The sequence below is a fragment of the Canis lupus genome, chromosome 5, assembly GCF_048164855.1.
Source record: "Canis lupus baileyi chromosome 5, mCanLup2.hap1, whole genome shotgun sequence".
NCBI classification, from domain to species: domain Eukaryota; kingdom Metazoa; phylum Chordata; class Mammalia; order Carnivora; family Canidae; genus Canis; species Canis lupus.
In genome coordinates this window covers 18,725,083-18,739,096 of record NC_132842.1, presented here as the reverse complement: position 1 = coordinate 18,739,096, position 14,014 = coordinate 18,725,083, and the positions used below count along the sequence as shown (strand labels likewise).

At 40.7% G+C, this 14,014-nt stretch overlaps 1 protein-coding gene and 1 pseudogene across 1 annotated transcript in view; one reads left to right on the top strand and one right to left on the bottom strand.

Annotated features, from left to right (window-relative positions):
• The window catches only part of LOC140633128 (MAGUK p55 subfamily member 7-like), a 140,161-nt gene that overhangs the window by 34,212 nt on the left and 91,935 nt on the right, over positions 1 to 14,014 (top strand). The gene's annotated exons all lie outside the window — the stretch shown is intronic.
• On the bottom strand, positions 6,328 to 7,398 carry LOC140633283 (mitochondrial carrier homolog 2-like; annotated as a pseudogene).

Sequence of the window (14,014 nt, the reverse complement as noted above, 5' to 3'; positions counted from 1 at the left end):
TAGAGTTTCTCTTGTTTTCTAGGAGTTTTATAGTTTTGCATTTTCCATTTAGGTCTGTGATTCATTTCGTGAAATATTTTGATTCATTTTGTGAAATATTTTAATTCTTTAAAAAATTAAACATGCCAATTGCATTACCTTGCATGACAAGGTAAAATGATCCTGCCTTTAATTACTGAGTTCAGTTCTACTGATTCAGCCAGCTGTTTCACTTACTGTTGTACGAAAATATCCAAAAAACAAATTGTTGGGGGCAGTCCCACAAGGAGATCCTTGGTGTCCTTGAATGTCACTAGAGGAAAAGTAACATGTAGTGATTTCAAAGGACTATGGTCTTCCAAACAACTCTCAAGCTTTATAACTCTTTCTCAAAAACAGCAACCCAAACAGTACAGCTGGTATTTTTTTTTTTTTAATTTTTATTTATTTATGATAGGCACAGAGAGAGAGAGAGAGAGAGAGAGAGAGGGGCAGAGACACAGGCAGAGGGAGAAGCAGGCTCCATGCACCGGGAGCCTGACGTGGGATTCGATCCCGGGTCTCCAGGATCGCGCCCTGGGCCAAAGGCAGGCGCTAAACCGCTGCGCCACCCAGGGATCCCTACAGCTGGTATTATCTGATAAATTCCTCAGAGACATTTCTAACTTGTCATTTGATATTTTTATACATCTTTTACAGTGAATGCTTTCATTTCCTCTTGAATGTCTAAGAAAAACAGAATGAAGTGTATTCATGTGAAGAGGGTCCTATAAACAGGATTGTGAAGTATCTGCCCAATTCCCCTCAATCTAGGAAGGAAAGTGTAGGTTGCTACTCTTGGTGTTTCTTTTTCTCTTTTAAATTAAAAGAATGGTTTTTGAATTTCATTATTTATTTATTTTATTACAATTTTTAGAAAAGATTTTATTTATTTATTCATGAGAGACACAGAGAGAGGCAGAGACACAGGCAGAGGGAGAAGCAGGCTCTCTATAGGAAGCCCTATATAGGGTTCAGTCCCTATGTGGGACCCTATGTGGGACTCAGTCCCGGGACTCTGGGATCATACCCTGAGCCAAAGGCAGACGTTCAAATGCTGAGACACCCAGGCATCCCTTGAACTTCTTTTTTTCCTTTTTTTTTTTTTTTTTTTTTGAACTTCATTTTTAAAGCCTGGACTGCTGGGTTACCTGTGTATTGTGATGATCGCCATATATACCTGGTAAATGTAGCATTGGAGGAGAAATTCATGACTTTTTGCCAAATGAAAGTATAGTCAGTGATTCTTTTAGCTGCTAAGATGGGCCTTAACTTCATCCTCATGCATATTGAGGTTGTCAGGTCCCTCCAGGACTAGCTCAAACACCTCCTTATTCTTGAAGCTTGTCACCCTCCTAACTGGCCATCTCAAAGTCTAGTGGCATCTCCCAGCTTTGAGTCATTGGACGGAGAAGTTGTTCTGGATCTAGGAGATCATCAAATTCCTCTCTTTAGCCTTCCTGTGGGGAAAATCGGGCCTGGGGATTATAGGGCTGACTGTGGCCATGTTGCTCTTACTAGGAAAATCCCAGAGTCCAGATTCCCAGAGTCCCAACTCCTGTCTCCTTCTTTTCTGGTATTCCATCCTTTTTGAATACTTCAGTCTTACGCACTTTGAATCAAAGTTTTGAAATACAGTGATCTTATTATTACGATTTTTTTCAATTTGAAGCACTACTTACTAGTTTTATCTTTGAAATAGTTAAACTTTGCAGACCAACCTCTGTGGATAATTCATGGTTTTATGTTGATGGTGATTTTGTTATAAATGGCATGGATTCACCTTTTTGCTTAGGTGTCCTGGTTCGTTAGCATCCTAAAGAGGAGGAGGACTTAGGCCCAAGTTGATCTCACATAAGCCAGACTCATGAAATTCAGTTAAAGTCAACCACAATTGATTGAGCTCTTACTGAAGTCCAGCCCCTTTTTGGGTGTTGAGGACATGGCATTGAACAACTATTGTCTTGGAGCTTTCTTGGGAAGGGAGTAGCAAACCCTAGTTGGTTCCCTTTTTCCATTATTAATGCTAGAGATTGGAATGAGAACAGCAGGGCAAGTTTTTTTCCTTCTGACAAAGCTCCTAATTCAGATGAACAAGGTTTTATACAAAAGCAGTGATATTTATATAATCCCTGATTCCATGGATTCTGCTGCTCCAGCGAAACTGTCTTGACCTATAGACAGTGTGTGGTAGAAGCAGAAGAGGAACTTTAGAATAGAGTTGCTGAACTTCTTAATCTCATTTTCTATATATGTGAACTAATAATAGCTCGTGACGAATATCAAATGAGGTTCCTAGGATAACTGGTGTAGCAAATAAGAGATGCTCAGTAAATGGCTGTTGTTGCTCTCATTGTTAAATACAGGATAGTTGTGGAAATAAAGATCAGAGAGTGCTTACATTTTCTTCCTGTAGTAGCTTAGTTCTTAGTCTTCTTTGTTTTCTTGTGGCACAAATTGGGCTCATGGGAATAATATCCTGCTTCCAAGAATGGATCCAGGAAACCAGCTGAAATCCGACCTCTCAGGAAAGCTCTGGCATGAGAGTGACACATTATTGGGAGGTATTGTGTCCAGCGGTTAAAACTCTGGGCTGAGCCACCTCGGGCAAGCTACTTAAACCATCTCCCTAAATCTTCTTATCTATAAATTAGGGATAAACCTATATTAAGTATTGGACAGGGTTGTTATGAGATTGAATGAGTTTATAGGGGTGAGGTGCTTTGAACAATTCTTTTTGTTAGTAGTACTATTTTTTTGTTACTAAGAAAATCTTGATTCTGGTAAGAGTAAATCATAAGCTTTCATAGTTAATTTGTAACAATTCAATCTCTTTTTTTGTTTTTAAGATTTTATTTATTTGATGGAGAAAGAGCATGACAGCATAAGTAGGAGGAGAGAGAGAGGGAGAGCAGGTTCCCTGCTAAAGCTCAGTCCCAGGACCCCAGTATCATGACCTGAGCCAAAGGCAGATGCCTAACTGACTGAGCTACCCAGGCACCCCTCAACCTCATCTTCATACACCAGTTTCTTATGTCATATTGCCCTTCCATATTTAAATATTGTCTGAATGGAAGCATTACTTTTGTGTTCTTATTAAGTAGATTAGTTATAATATGGTTCGTTATTAGGGAACACTTTTGACATTACTGTTTAAGACCTGTCAGTCTGGGAGTTGAAAAAATTATTGCATTTGCAATAGGTTTCTTTTGTTGTTGTTTTGACAGCTTGAATGCTTTATGAGTCATGAGTTGATAATTAAAGGTGATCAAAACGCATAAGGAAGTCCCACTAATTATAGGAAAAGAAAGTCCTCACTCTTGAGCAAAAGCAAAATGTAATCAGAGATGAATTTGCTCCCTATTATTTGTAATAAGGAAGAATAGTGTGAGTCTGAAATATTATGCCCTAACCTTTTCCCAACTGTTTTTGCAAGTGCCTTTTAGACAATAAAATGGAAAAATACAGACAATAAAATGTAAAAAATACAGACAATAAAATGGCTTACAAGGTGCTGTATGATCTAACTCCTGCCTACATTTCCTTTCAAATTTTATCACAATTTCTCTGTGGCTCATTATGTTTCAGCCACACTGTCCTTTCAGTACCCTGGGCTCTTCCTGAGAACCTCAGCTCATGATGGACCTTCTGCTAGAATGCGCTCCTCTCTCACTTGATTGTCCCCTCCATACCCCTTTAATTCAGGTCTGTTTAATTTCACCTTCTTAGAGTAACTTCCCTCTGTTAAAAAAAACAATATTCAGGTAAATTTGAGGATCTAATTGGCTTGATTAAATGATTCGAGTATTGGGCAGTATCCCTCCTAGCAAGAAGAGGGGAGCTCTGAGTTCTACAAAATGGGAGGTTTTTTTTTAAGTGGGGCAAGAAAGTTATCAGCAAGGGAAAAGGGTGGTTCTAGGCAAGACAGTTTTCCCTTAGGGGGAAGGATAGGGGGACTCTTACCATGCAGATAACCTCATCTCCCATTGTGGGATGGAGAGGGCCTGTGTGGCAACCTCATTGGCCTGATTGGAGAAACATTTTTCTTAGAGATTTTGTTTATTTGAGGTGGGGTACAGGGGAGAAGCAAAGGGAGGGAAAGAAGCAGACTCCCTACTGAGCAGGGAGCCTGATGTGGGATTCGATCCCAGGACTTTGGGATCCTGACCTGAGCCAAAGAGAGACACTTAACCAACTGAGCCACCCAGGCATCCATGGAAAATTCTTGACTGACGCCCCCTGCATTTCTGGGGGAGGTTCAGACTGCCATTAGATTAGGAACTAAGCCCCAGTTTGGGTCGTGGCCTAACTGATGCCATATTGGGCCTGTGGTTTTCTTTTTAACACCTGTTTACCCAATGTAAGATATGTCCCCCTCCCATATTCATTCTTTCAAATAGTATTAACCAACCCACTTTTTCTTTACTGTGTTTATCACAGTTAGTAGTTTATTGGTTATTCATGTATTTGAGTACTTCTGTGTTCCATCTTTTTGCTTTGGCAGCTCTATGAAAGGAAGGGCCATATCTGTTTTGTTCACCACAGTATACCCAGTGCAAAAAGGAAGTGGCTGACTCATAATAAATATGCTAATTATTTTTTTAGGTATAAAGGCCTTTTGATGTGACCTGGGCTGCTAATTCTGTCCCTTTAAGTACTCCTTGTTTATCTTTGTATCATTCATCTGTTGGCTCAGGTGCACCTGTCTTTAAAAATAAAGAAACTTGGAAACTTAGTAAATTCCAAGTAAACTTGGAAACTCAGGGGATGATCTCTTGTCTTCTTTTTCCTCATTCCCTGGTGGGGTGTAGGTGCTGAGTGCTGTTTCGTCAGCACCTCAACACGGTGCGTGATGCTGGTGTTTCCTACATCTCCGGCCACTTAGTGTTTCCCGGGATGTCTCTGCTCATTTCTATCTTCTTACCCATGACCTCTGCTAATAAAACTGGTAGAGAAAGTGTCTTCTGAACAGTATTTTTTTTTCAATTTTCCTAGATCATCTTTACTGAAGGGTTTTTTTGGGGGAAAAAGTGGGTAATGCAAAACATTTTTATATTAAAACAAATGCAGATAATATTGAATAGAATATAAAATTTACATTACTTTTTGAGACAAAGTAAGAGACATCAAAGACATTTCAAGGTAGGCTGCTCATGAGCTTCAGGCTGTATTCCTAAACCCTGAGGGAGAGAGGAGACCCCTGCATGCTCACTCTATCTAATATTATGGGCGCTGCTCCTTTGATAGAGAAGTCTGAGAAGCAGCAAATTAAGTGCTTACTCATTTGGCAACATCCCAGTGGATTAAATTAGTGAAACCATATGCTTTCTCATCCTAGAGCATTTGAACCTGCTTTAAAAAGACCTGAGTAAATAGGAGCTTTATGCTTGAGTTGAAATTATTTCCCTCTAAAATGGTATTTTTTCTCCTGTGAATGCTAACGTGCCTAACTGAGAGTATGACATGCGAGGTGCTCAATATCCTAAGTGCCCTGTGGATCTAAGTGTGCATTACCAGGTAGGAAGGAAAAGCAAATTACTCACTTTCTGCAACAACAACGACAATTAAAAACTGAAGAAAAGATTATAAGATGATAATCTGTACAGAAAATCTGATATACACTTATAACTGTATAATGATATAATTCAGGGACTGGCAAAGACTTCACTCTTAGAGAAGAGGCCACTGCTACAGTATTTGCTTCTCATATTTTTACGACAAGAATTTCTTTTGTGTGGTCGCTGGGTGGGAGGGAGGAAGCCATTATGTCTTCCTTTCCAAATCTTGCTTGTTCTCTGTAATTTTCTCTTTGTTTTTGTTGTTGGCAACAATTTGTTACTTTGCAGTAAGAGACTGAAGGAGAGGATACCCAGTGGAGAGATTTTCCAGGGTCATTATAGCAATAGATTCTTTTTTTTTTTTTTTGAAGGATGAGAGACAGGGTTAATCAAACGTGCTTAGAAGCATTTAATGGGAGGCAGATTCTGATGGATGCTGAGGCTTTAGGGTCTACTAAAGAAAGGCAATTAATAATCTCCCATGTAATTTACCTTATTATATTTCTTAAGTTTTATGGAATTCTTTCTTTCTTGAGAAAGCCTTACAATTTTACAAAGCTTTAAAATTAAGATTCAAATCACATGACGACCTGCCTATACCCCTCGTAAAATGCAACTTTTTTTTTTCCTTCCCTGTTTAAATAAGGACTCTGGAGCAAAAACGGCCCGTTTCAGGATAACAGAAGGAGACTATCAGTGGTAAATTATGTAGTGCTGGGAAAAAGAACAAAAAAGTCAGACATCGAACACCTCCATTTTCCCAAGATTAAATGATTATTAAAAAAAGCGCGCCACACTGTATAGAAATCAACCTTCTCTCCCATAATTCTGTGCATCTGGGACTATAGAAATGTCACTGTCCCTGCCCCACATCTTCAAATTAACATTCTCAAGTCACAACAATAAGTCTTCCCAAAGGGGGACCTTCTGGAAAAACAAGCTATTTCCTCGGCTCATATTTCCCTCTTTTTGTAGCATGCACCAGCAATCTATCCAAGAAGTATATATTGGGGAGTAAGGAGGGGATCCACCAGCAAGCCCAGTTGTTGACAGCCATAAGATTAGAGACAAGCACAAAGGGATAGGTCAACATACTGACAAAAAATCCCGTGACAGCTTGGGAATAACTCTTCATCTCACTCGTGGTAGAAACCCTACTGTCCAGTGCATAGGTATTGATGAGGTAGGCCAGTGAGTTACAGAGCCACAAAGAAACGATGTCACCTAGGAGGCGAGGAATAAGACCCGCAAAAAATCCTAGGAGGCCCTCTTCGCGATAGATGGTTACTATGGAGTCATAAAGTCCACAGTACTTGGATTCTCTGCCAATGAAGTGTACCATAGATCTCAGTGTGATCACGTGGAAGGGATGTGTGATGAGGGTAGCAGCGGAACGGGCCATCATTTCTCGAGTTGTCTCCTTGATAACTTGGTCGAAGGAAGGTGTGACTTCTTTCTGTACATTTCCAGAGCCTAAATCCTCGACCTTGTCACATTCCTGGTAATGCTGTAAAACTTTACCACGGACCACAGTTCCAAGGACACCTGAACACAGTCTTGGAGTTAAGCCTGTGAACAACCCACGCTTCCCATCGATGATTGCAATGTGCCGAGCATAACAAAACAGACCAGGAAGCTGACATACTTGCCGCCCAAAAATATTTCATCCTCTTGTTGGAGGAGGAAGAGGCTCATATCCCACCTGGATGAGCACCTTCACGTACATGAGCGGCTGGGACAGGATGGTGAGGCCGGGGCCCAGGAGCACCTGACTGGCTGCGTCCGCCGTGATGGCACCCGCGGCCTGAACAGTATTTTTAGATTTCTGAATATCAACAGTGTTTCTACCGTTGTTCCAGTAAATTAATCTTTCAGACACGGTTCAGAACATGCCCTTTCCTTCTTGGGCCACCTTCCTCATATAAACTCCTCAGTCTGGCTGTTCTTTTCTAATCTTAACTCCCACTGTCATTCCAACACATACCTTTTATTTTATCCCAACTGTAATAAACAGTTTCTCTAACGTGTCTTCGGCTTCCCACTTCCATATGTTTGCTCAAGCTGTTGGGGACGGCATAGATTCATGCTTGGGCTCTGTAGTTAGATTCTGGGTACTGATGTTTGTAGTCTGAAATTCTCTTTTGTTTAGAAAACCCTCCAAGACCAAGGCTGGTGTCCATCTTGCTGATTTCCACTCTAATTCTGCGATTATGGCAGATACCAGGCAGGTGGAATTTAAAACCTCAGCCTCTCATGTGTCAGGCTGGTGCTATGGCTCCGATGGTCTCGAGTGAGCACTGGGTTTCCTCACTGTACTTATTTACTTTTTTTAAGAATTTAAATTCAGTTAGCCAGTATATAGTACATGCTTTGTTTCAGATGTAGTGTTCAATTTACCAGTTGCGTCTAACACCCAGTGCTCACATCATGTGCCCTCCTTCATGCCCATCACCAAATTCAGGATAAAGAAGGTGTGTGTGTGTGTGTGTGTGTGTGTGTGTGTGTATACACATATATACATATTTATATACACACTATGGAATATTACTTAGCCATCGGAAAGGGCGAATACTTACCACTTACATAAACATGGTTGGAACTGGAGGGTATTATGCTAAGTGAAATAAGTTAGAGAAAGACAATTATCATATGGTTTCACTCATATATGGAATATAAGAAACAAACAGTGCAGAGGATCATAGGGGAAGGGAGGGAGACAAACCATGAGAGACTCAACTCTAGGAAACAAAGTGAGGGTTTCTGGAGGGGTAGTGGGTAGAGGGATGGGGTAATTTTCTTTGCCTACCAGGCCAGCATCCAGTTCTCTGGTCCCAGTTGCTCCTCCTGGTCCTCCCTAGGGTGAGACTTCTCCTTGGTCCCTGCAGCCCTGTCTTCTCTGGAGCTGCCTTTTCTGGAAACTGAAGCCTTGCCTCTGGAATTGAATCTGGGGCTCACACATCAGGCAGGTCTCTGACACCAGCTGGATATCCCACAGCTTAACTCCATTCTGACACAGCCTAGGGGCAGTAGTAGGCCAGTCCCACACAAGACTGGCCCTCCCCTCCCCCTTTTCAGAAGCGAGTTCATGTTGTCACCTGTGCTTCTGACCCACCAGCCCTAAACCAGAGGTTCCTAGCACTCCGTCCTCAGGTTCAATTACTTTGCTGAAGTAGTTCACTGAACTCAGGAAAACCGTTTGCTTACTAGATGACCAGTTTCTTATAACATATAACTCAGAACAGCCAGGTGGAAGAGATGCAGAGGACAAGGTAAAGGGGAGAGGGACATGGAGTTGGATACCCTCTCCTGTGCACCACTCTCCCCATGCCTCCTTGTGTTCACCAACCTTGGAAGCTCCCCGAACTCTGTCCTTTTGGGCTTTCATTGGACATGGGTGATTGGGATCAGTGTCCAGCCCCTGCGACCTCCAGGGACTGAAAGTGCTAACCCAAATCATTTAGTTGGCTCCCCTGGCAGTCAGCCTCCATACTTAGAGGTTTTCCAGAAGTCACCTCAGTAACCTCAACTCAGGGTTGCTTGAAAGGAGTGGGGGATGTGATGAATAGCAAAAGACACCTTTGATTGCTTTTAAGCACTTTGGAAATTCTAAGGATTTTATGAGCCTGGGAGAAGACCAAATACATATTTATTATCACAGTATTCTTACAGGATGCTCGAGAACAAAGATTAAGAAAAAAACTTTGAGACATTGTATCCGGTGCAACTTAGTTTATTTAAGTAACTTGGGGACAGGACCTGTGGGCAGAAAGGGCTGTCCCTTTGCTGTATGAAGCTGGTGGTTGCATGCCTCATGCTCATGGGGGAGGAAACATGCAGCGAGTGTTAGATCATAGATGTCTTCTTTGAATTTCTACTTATAAAATGACTTTGCAGGATTCTCTGGTGCTTATCATTGAGTTAGAAATTATGTGTTTTTTATGTGTTGTAAAAATTGGGAGGGTGGTGGTGATATGAAAGACCAAAGTTTGGGAGCTGCTGATTTAATTACTGACACATAGCTGTTTCTGTTTAGCTTTGAGCTGATATATTATATTTTTTATTTTTTTTAAGATTATTTATTTATTCATGATAGACATAGAGAGAAGGGCAGAGACACAGGCAGAGGGAGAAGCAGGCTCCACGCTGGGAGCCCGATGCGGGAATCGATCCCGGGACTCCAGGATCACGCCCCGGGCCAAAGGCAGGCGCCAAACTGCTGAGCCCCCCAGGGATCCCTGAGCTGATATGTTTTAGAGTTAAAAGGAAATGGGGGAGGAGGGTGGGATGTCACAGGTGAGGAGCCTCAGCCATTCAGTCTGAGTAGAAGTTCTGGTACGACACTTCATTCACCCGCCCTTCCTTCCTGTTAGTGGCTGCCTAGCGTGGTGCGACAATGTCATGTTTCTACAGCCTCTTGCCCCACCCTCCTGTTCTATGTGGAGCGCTCTCCTCCAGTCCACAGCGGGCTCCTCACAGTAGGGATGCTGTCATCTTTATCTGCGATTCCAGTGTCAGGCCTGGTAGTGGCTCAGGAAGCGTTCATTGAATGCGTTTAGTTACTATTCAAGTAAAAGTAATAGTAAAGCCATGAATTTAATCTGTCCTAAGTGAAATTAAAACTTACCAAACAGTTGTATGTATGGGCATGCTGCAGACTTTCAGTACTATGTGCTGGAAAAGACCTTTTTTGTTCTTTTCTATCATCTTGGTCATATCAGCTTTGGTCTTGCGGGGAAAGGCAGCGTGAACATGACAGTGTGGAAGGAACATTGAGTTCTAGACTTGGGCCTGTCCTCTTCTTGTCTCAAGGATCTGGTACAGAAGGGTAAAGCGGAGGTATACCTCACCTCAGTGGGTTGTGGGTCAGACAGAGTAATGGTGCTGTAAATACCATTGCCAAGATCTACAGAAGTGCGTGTTTTTATGTATGTACTGTGTCAGCTCAGGATTATGGTACCTTCCCTAGAAACTTTTATTTTTTTTTATTTTTTGTTTTTTTAAATTTTTTATTTATTTATGATAGTCACAGAGAGAGAGAGAGAGAGAGGCAGAGATACAGGCAGAGGGAGAAGCAGGATCCACACAGGGAGCCCGACGTGGGATTCGATCCTGGGTCTCCAGGATCGCACCCTGGGCCAAAGGCAGGCGCCAAACCGCTGTGCCACCTAGGGATCCCCCTAGAAACTTTTATATCTAACTTTTGTATCTATCAGACCATAGTCTGCCCTTTTCTCATTGAAAAATAAAACAAAACACTATGGGCAAAAACCAAAACCCTTGCTTCTTGCTTGTATTTGTCTCTGTAAGCTACCTCAGATCTTTTTTAGGGGGAGGAGTCAGAATATGAATTAATAAATACTTTGTTTTCTTTTACTGTTTATGAAATATTTTTTCTGAATAGCATTGGTAGCTCTGGAATACATTATTGGTGATTCAAAACAAAAATAGACATTTTTTTTCATTTGAAAGATGCTTTTGTTGGGAATTGATAGTAATGCATTACTCTGCTATATGAAAGGAGAGTGTGCAGGGAACTTAGTTCTGGGATAAGGTAATCATGGTGTAACGATTATTGACCATCATGACCTAATTTTTTGGACTATTCTATGCTAGACACTGAAAGTTCATCCTCGTAAATGATGTGAAAATTCTTTAGGGGAAAAGAAAGCTGGTAAGTGAAAGGGCTTGGATTGAAACCTTGAAACTAGATTTGGTTGACTTGAAAGCCCAGTGGTTGTCTGCTCTGGCTGTGCATTTGGTCTACTTGCAAATGGGATTCTAGACCTTGGTGAAATTCTCCTTTATGGTTTAAATGTCTTCAATATAAACTGTGATCAGTAATGTCCACATCTGATAATTCCACTGTGTGGAATTGGTACTTGTCTTGGTACTGGTGAAATTCTCTTTTATGGTTTAAATGTCTTCAGTATAAACTGTGATCAGTAATGTCCACATCTGATAATTCCACTATGTGGAATTGGTACTTGTCTTGGTACTGGTGAAATTCTCTTTTATGGTTTAAATGTCTTCAGTATAAACTGTGATCAGTAATGTCCACATCTGATAATTCCACTATGTGGATTACCTGTGAATTTCTTTCATTTGTCTTTTTCTATTGGTTCTGTCTCTTGAAAAGTCTAGTGATTTTTTAAAAAGATTTTTTTTTTAGTTTTGAGAGAGAGAGAGAGAAGCAGACACCGGAGCTCTATCTCACAACCCATAGACCATGACCTGAGCCGAAATCATGAGTTGCTTAACTGATTGAGCCACCCAGGTGTTTCAAGTCTAGTGATTCTTGATTGAATATTGGTCATGATGGACAATTGAAGAGGCTTCTGGTGATAGTTTAGTTTCTGTGAGGCAGTTAGAATAGGGGCAGCCACCTGAATTCAATCAGCGGGTGAGCTGATTCAGAGTGTGATGCATTTATAATGACTCATGCATTTCCAGTTTCCCCTTTACCTCACAGGTGCAGTTCTTTAGAGGTGTCAACGGACTTCAGGCCTTTCGGGGTACCAACTGAAAGCGGGTGGGACATAGTTGTGCCTCTCTCCCTTGTTAGGCTGTCAACTCCAGTTTTGATCTTTCTGCTCCAGTGAGACAGACTGCATCTTTGCTCAGCTTCTCATTCTCTTAGCAGCTGCATTGTATTCATTTTCCCTACCCCCTGCTCTCATTTGCTTATCAATCAGTGAATACTTGGACCAGAAAAGTAGCTTGGATTGCCAGACTCACTCTTTTGTGCTTTTCTTCCCTCTGGAATCTTGACCCTTCACATCCTGGCCACCTTATGGTCCTGAAATCCAGTTTCTGTCTTCCCAGCCTGCCACACCAACAGGGGCTCTCTTTGATGCCTCCCTGCTTTCTGACATTTGTCTTATCTTCTCAGCCTCTTATCTCTGCTGCTTACGAACTCGGAATGTACTCAGGGAAAAGCAGTGCAGAATGTTGGGTGCATCTCTGGCTATTTCCCTTTTCTTTCAGATCTTGGCCATTCAAGTCCTGCTTTGGAAGACTTTTTTTTTTTTTTTTTTTTTTTTTAACCTTTCAAACATTCCTTTAAAAAAGACTTGTCCAGCTTTTCTAGTTTTTCTTTTTCTCCTCCTCTTTGTCTGGTATTAGGTGGTGTTAAGTGGATCATAGATTGTGTTAATTTCCATAACTGCTATAGTTATTGTGATTGACTTTGAAGTTAACTGTTAGCCAAGTTTTGTTTTGATGAGATTTTTGGGGCTTTTTTTTTTTTAAGAAATAAAAATGTTTATTACTAAAAACAAATAATTGAATTTCATTCTATTAAGGGGCCTGATAAAATTTTAAGGGACCACTAGCCTCAGAGCTTTATAAGAGTAATTTCCCCCAAATTTTGATTATGTATGAATGCAATATTATAATGTACTACTTCTTCAGAATTTTAATTGTTAAATGAAAACTAATATTTTATCTTTTCCTATTTTACTTTTTTAAAAAGATTTTATTTATTCATTCATGAGAGACACACAGAGAGAAACAGACACAGGCAGAAGGAGAAGCAGGCTCCATGCAGGGAGCCCAATGTGGGACTCGATCCCGGGACTCCAGGATCATGCCCTGGGCCAAAGGCAGGTGCTAAACTGCTGAGCCACCCAGGAATCCCCTGTTTTAATCATTCTTAGAATAAAAGTAGCTTAAAAATATTTTGAAAAAAGTGATTTTCTGAAACTGTAAATACCAATGCCCCTTTAAATTCATCTTTTAAATGATTCAAGTTTGAGATACTTATCCTCCCATCATAATGAAAAGCTTTTGAATGAAAGCTGGAAAACAGTAAATTAACAAGATAAACATAGAGACCTGAAATGAAGAGTTTGGCATTAATTAGGTAATTTAATAAAAGATGACCTCACATTTAACTTGTGTACCTTAATTCTTTCTTAACCCAAAAACCTCATTTGCATGGAATGTTATTATGTGAAGCAGAGGTACCAAGTAGACTATTCTGGTACCTTAAAACAAAATGTCCACCTTATGTTGCGTAGATTTTTAATTTTTTAAAGGTCTGGTAGGGCAAAGTAAGATGCAAAATTCCTTCATGAATTCAGTTATAACTCTTAGAATGACTCATGTGGCTAGCCAGGTACAAGGCCACACAATTGCTTACTTAAGCCCAAATACATTATAGAATTCAAAATTGCTTCATTTGCCAGCCTGCCAGGAAACTTTGAACACTGTGTTAGAACCTAGGAAGAAAAGAAAATTTAAAGTGTTTTACTTCTGAATAATATTTTTAGAAGCCCTGTTGGTGACAAGATTACATAGAGACAGTGTTTATCCAGAAGGTTATTAAATCAGAAAGTTTCATTTCAAGATGAATCAACAGACATTGACTAAGATGTATTTATGGCACCCTAGAGAGAATCCTTGAAGACATTTGAAGAATGTTATTCGCACAGTACTAC